Source organism: Hemitrygon akajei, chromosome 24, assembly GCF_048418815.1.
Source record: "Hemitrygon akajei chromosome 24, sHemAka1.3, whole genome shotgun sequence".
In the NCBI taxonomy this organism is placed as follows: domain Eukaryota; kingdom Metazoa; phylum Chordata; class Chondrichthyes; order Myliobatiformes; family Dasyatidae; genus Hemitrygon; species Hemitrygon akajei.
The window spans coordinates 42548835-42554834 of NC_133147.1; the positions used below are offsets into that span (position 1 = coordinate 42548835).

At 44.0% G+C, this 6000-nt stretch overlaps 1 non-coding gene across 1 annotated transcript; it reads right to left on the reverse strand.

The window, feature by feature from the left end:
* Nucleotides 1–598: 598 nt before the first annotated feature.
* trnag-gcc (transfer RNA glycine (anticodon GCC)) lies at nucleotides 599–669 on the reverse strand. The gene has a single exon. It is a non-coding gene; the product is annotated as a tRNA-Gly (tRNA).
* Between the last annotated feature and the right edge of the window lie 5331 nt (nucleotides 670–6000).

A 6000-nucleotide genomic window follows, 5' to 3' on the forward strand; every position in this document is an offset into this window, starting at 1 on the left:
GACACGGACTTCATCTGGAAGTGCATTGAGGATGTTGTCCTGCGAAAATCAGTCAGGGTCTATCCAAACCAGGAATCCTGGATCAACAGTTCCGTGCGAGCAGCACTTACCGCACGAGACAGAGCTTGTGTTGCCGGTAACCGCCAGGAACTCAAGAAATGCAGCCATGGCCTACGCCAAATCATCAAGGCAGCGAAACGACAACACAGGGACAAGATCCGACACAACTCTCCACCAACAACACACACAGCTTATGGCAAGGTCTGCACACCATCGCACACTTCACAGCTAAACACAGTGGTGCTGCCAACATCGCTGCCTCTCTCCCAGATGAGCTAAATCTTTTTTACGCTCGGTTCAATGTCACCAACACTGAGCCCCCGAGGGGAGGCGCCAATGAGACCTGCACCTTGGTCACCTCTGAGGCTGCAGTGTGCGAGTGTTTCCGATGAGTGAACAGCCGAAGGGCTGTGGGACTCAGAGAGCGAACCCTACAATTCGCCTACCAACACAGTGCTTTTAGAATGCCCACTCTCACTCACCCTAACCCATAAAGTAAAGAGAGGCACATTGCTCTGTCACACCCTCTGCATTGAACTGCATTGGCTGGGAATCGAACCCAGGTCTCCCGCGTGGCAGGCGAGAATTCTACCACTGAACCACCAATGCAACTGTTCCTGTTCAATCAAACAACTCCAAGGTTCACTGCATTCTCCCATAGCAAACATCATTAATTCATCGGTTACACAACTCTTTCAGCAGTTTCACAACTTCCAATCTCACTAAGTCCGTTCAGGCATTCCCCACTCTGGATCAGCCTCGACGTGCCGAGATCCTCTCCGGCTCACAGTCCTGTTGTTCTTGCTCGTCACTCATCCATGAGTGGTAGTGAGGGAGGAGGTGGAGGGGCAGGTGTTGCACTTGTTCCGCTTGCAAGTGGAAAGTGGGGGGGTGGGGAGATGTACTTGGTGCTGGGATCCCATTGGAGATGGAAGAAATTAAGGAGAAATTAGTGTGTGTTGCTTCGATTTCCAGCATCTGCAGATTTTCTTGTGTTTATTGTTCTGTGGCTGCCTGTGAGACGATGAAATTTGATAGTCAATGTACTTTCAATTTTGAGAGCAGAATAATTAAAAATAATAAATATACACACCCTATAAAAAGTATTCACCCCCTTGGAGGTTTTCATGCTTTGTTGTTTTACAACATTGAATCACAGTGGATTTAGTTTGTCTCTTTGACACTGATCAACAAAAAGTCTTTCGTGTCAAAGTGAAAACAAATTAATACAAATTCGTCAAAATGTATTACAGTTATTAAACACAACATAATTGATTACACGGAAACAGGCCATTTCAACCCTTCTAGTCTGTGCCGAACACTTACTCTCACCTAGTCCCACCAACCTACACTCAGCCCATAACCCTCCATTCCTTTCCTGTCCATATACCTATCCAATTTTACTTTAAATGACAATATCGAACCTGCCTCCACCACTTCTACTGGAAGCTCGTTCCACACAGCTACCAATCTCTGAGTAAAGAAATTCCCCCTCGTGTTACCCCTAACTTTTGCCCCCTAACTCTCAACTCATGTCCTCTTGTATGAATCTCCCCTACTCTCAATGGAAAAAGCCTATCCATGTCAACTCTATCTATCCCCCTCATGATTTTAAATACTTCTATCAAGTCCCCCCTCAACCTTCTATGCTCCAAAGAATAAAGACCTAACTTGATCAACCTTTCCCTGTAACTTAGGTGCTGAAACCCAGGTAACATTCTAGTAAATCTCCTCTGTACTCTCTCTATTTTGTTGACAATGTTCCTATAGTTCGGTGACCAGAACTGTACACAATACTCCAAATTTGGCCTTACCAATGCCTTGTACAATTTTGACATTACATCCCAACTCCTATACTCAATGCTCTGATTTATAAAGGCCAACATACCAAAAGCTTTCTTCACCACCCTATCCACATGAGATTCCACCTTCAGGGAACTATGCACCATTATTCCTAGATCTCTCTGTTCCACTGCATTCCTCAATGCCCTACCATTTACCCTGTATGTCCTATTTGGATTATTCCGACCAAAATGTAGCACCTCACACTTATCAGCATTAAACTCCATCTGCCATCGCTCAGCCCACTCTTCTAACTGGCCTGAATCTCTCTGCAAACTTTGAAAACCTACTTCATTATCCACACCACCACCTATCTTGGTATCATCTGCATACTTACTAATCCAATTTACCACCCCATCATCCAGATCATTAATGTATATGACAAACAACATTAGACCCAGTACAGATCCCTGAGGCACACCACTAGTCACTGGCCTCCAACCTGACAAACAGTTATCCACCACTACTCTCTGGCATCTCCCATCCAGCCACTGTTGAATCCATTTTACTACTTCAATATTAATACTTAACGATTGAATCTTCCTAACTAACCCTCCATGTGGAACCTTGTCAAAGGCCTTACTGAACTCCGTATAGATAACATCCACTGCTTTACCCTCGTCAACTTTCCTAGTAACCTCTTCAAACAATTCAATAAGATTTGTCAAACATGACCTTCCACGCACAAATCCATGTTAACTGTTCCTAATTAGACCCTGTCTATCCAGATAATTATATATACCATCTCTAAGAATACTTTCCATTAATTTACCCACCACTAATGTCAAACTGACAGGCCTATAATTGCTAGGTTTACTCTTAGAACCCTTTTTAAACAATGGAACCACATGAGCAATACGCCAATCCTCCAGCACCATCCCCATTTCTAATGACATTTGAAATATTTCTGTCAGAGCCCCTGCTATTTCTACATTAACCTCCCTCAAGGTCCTGGGGAATATCCTGTCAGGACCCGGAGATTTATCCACTTTTATATTCCTTAAAAGTGCCAGTACTCCCTCCTCTTTAATTGCCATAGTTTCCATAACTTCCCTACTTGTTTCCCTTACCTTGCCCAAGTGAATATCCTTCTCCTTAGTGAATACCCGAGAAAAGAAATTGTTCTAAATCTCCCCCATCTCTTTTGGCTCCACACACAGCTGTCCACTCTGATTCTCTAAGGGGCCAATTTTATCCCTCACTATCCTTTTGCTATTAATATAACTGTAGAAACCCTTTGGATTTATTTTCACCTTACTTGCCAAAGCAACCTCGTATCTTCTTTTAGCTTTTCTAATTTCTTTCTAAAGATTCTTCTTACATTCTTTATATTCCTCGAGCACCTCATTTACTCCATGCTGCCTATATTTATTGTAGATATTTCTCTTTTTCCTAACCAAGTTTCCAATATCCCTTGAAAACCATGGCTCTCTCAAACTTTTAACCCTTCCTTTCAACCTAACAGGAACATAAAGATTCTGTACCCTCAAAATTTCACCTTTAAATGACCTCCATTTCTCTATTACATCCCTCCCATAAAACAAATTGTCTCAATCCACTCCTTCTAAATCCTTTCGCATCGCCTCAAAGTTAGCCTTTCTCCAATCAAAAATCTCAACCCTGGGTCCAGTCCTATCCTTCTCCATAATTATATTGAAACTAATGGCATTGTGATCACTGGACCCGAAGTGCTTCCCAGCACATAACTCCGACACCTGACCTATCTCATTCCCTAACAGAAGATTAGGGAACACTGCCCCTTCTCTAGTTGGTACCTCTATGTTTTGCTGCAAAAAACTATCCTGCACACATTTTACAAACTCCAAACCATCCAGCCCTTTTACAGAATGGGCTTCCCAGTCTATGTGTGGAAAATTAAAATCTCCCACAATCACAACCCTGTGCTTACTACAAATATCTGCTATCTCCTTGCAAATTTGCTCCTCCAATTTTCACCCCCCATTAGGTGGTCTATAATACACCCCTATGAGTGTTACTACACCTTTCCCATTCCTCAATTCCACCCAAATAGCCTCTCTAGACGACCCCTTTAATCTATCCTGCCAGATCACCGCTGTGATATATTCTCGGACAAGCAATGCAACACCTCCCCCTCTTGTCCCTCCGATTCTATCACACCTGAAGCAACAAAATCCAGGAATATTTAGTTGCCAATCACACCCCTCCTGCAACCATGTTTCAGTAATAGCTACAACATCATATTTCCAGGTATCAATCCATGCTCTAAGCATCCACCTTTCTTACAATGCTCCTAGCATTAAAATAAATGCATTTAAGAAATTCTCCATCTCCTCCTCTCTGTTTATCTCTCACAGTACAAAGAACTTTACTGTCTTCTTCCTTCTCCCATACATCTGTTCCCCTCCCCCCCTCATATCTAGTTTAAATCCATTGGAGCCTCTCTAGCAAACCTACCTGCAAGAATATTTGTCCACTCCCGTTCAGATGTAAACCGTCCTGCCAGAACAGGTCCCACCTTCCCTGGAAAACTGCCCAATTATCTACACATCTGAAGCCCTCCCTCCTGCACTATGTTTTCAGCCACGTGTTGATCTGCGCTATCTTACTATTTCTAAACCCACCTGCATGTGGCACTGGTAGCAATCCTGAGGTTGCTATCCTGGATGTCCTGTCCTTTAACTTGGCACCTAGCTCCCTAAACTCACCTTTCAGGACCTCCTCACTCTTCCTACCCACGTCATTGGTCCCTACGTGGACCACGACATCCGACATTACTATGTTGTCATAACCCAGTTCTGTTCTGTTTAGCTGATTCAAGTTTGGACTCTAGAACAGTTCTGTTGAGTTTGTAAACATTTTGGGTAAATAAAACCCCTATTTTTTTCTCCCTTTACCTGCTCTCCCAGTTTTATGCCTACCCTGGTCCTTCGCAGGGAGCTTGCTGGTCACTCCGGCTGTGGAGGGAAAACTGCTGGGGACGCTCTGTGAAAAACCACCCAGTGGAAACTGTCGAGCAGGAAGATTTGAAGATTTGAGAGAATTACGACAGAATGCCAAGGCAGAACAGCACAGATTAAAAACAGAAAATGAATGCCTGCATAACGCAGACGCCGTGTGAGAGAGGTTAGAAGGAGAACACAAAAAGCTCCAAAAGGAGGTAGAAACCTTTAGAGAAAGGGTTACTGATTTACAGGGTCGGAGAGGCATGGACTTGATGCTTATGAACCAGTTTCAGTCGAAGTGTGAGAAATTACTTAAAGCGAAAAGTGAAGCAGCCGAACTAGCGAAGGATGAAGGGGAAGGATTTAGGAGACAGTGCAGCGATTTAAAGACGGCTATGACTGTGATTCAGGAATCAGCACAGGTAAGGAAGAGTAACACTGGCGATCTGTTAAAAGCAGATTCAAAAGCTGCAGGAACAACTTGTTGCACAGCGAGGAGTAGTATGTGCTTTTGGATCTGTTAAAGGGGAGGAAGATGAATATGGAGATATTGATTTAGCAGATGAAGCTACTAGATACAGTTACAATAATTATGATGCAGCAGGTAAAATTATCCTAAGTGGGTTCGCAGGACAGTTACAAGTGGGGCATGTGAGTGTACTATAAGGATAGGAGACATAACATTGGAACACTCAATAGTCTTGGTGGAATTACCCAGGGAGTGATTGTATGGCCAAAGTGGGGCTTTGTTTTGACCCTGTTAGTTGTATGGCTTGGCAGATGCCAACTGGCATGAAGAACGTACACCACATGCACATCCCAGCAGCAGAATATCGAGATAAAATTTACACAATGGGTGAAACGTGCGGAGGAGGTGCAGCAAATTATTGCAGAGAACTCGGCGGCATTTGCCAGGCACAAGCGTGACTGCGGAACGACGGCTGGCAGTGTGAGCACACAAGGTCCAGAACCCAGAGCACAGATGCTGGTACAAGGGCTACTGAGGCCAGTAGCCTCCACTGATAACTCACCCCTTTGGCCAGTGAGGAAACCAGCTGGTAGATGGAGACTGACAACAGACTATCGAGAGCTGAATAAAGCAACTCCGTTAACAGCCCCAAATGTAGCAACTAACCCAGAGACAGTGGTCAAACAGAATGGTTCAGTTTTAGAC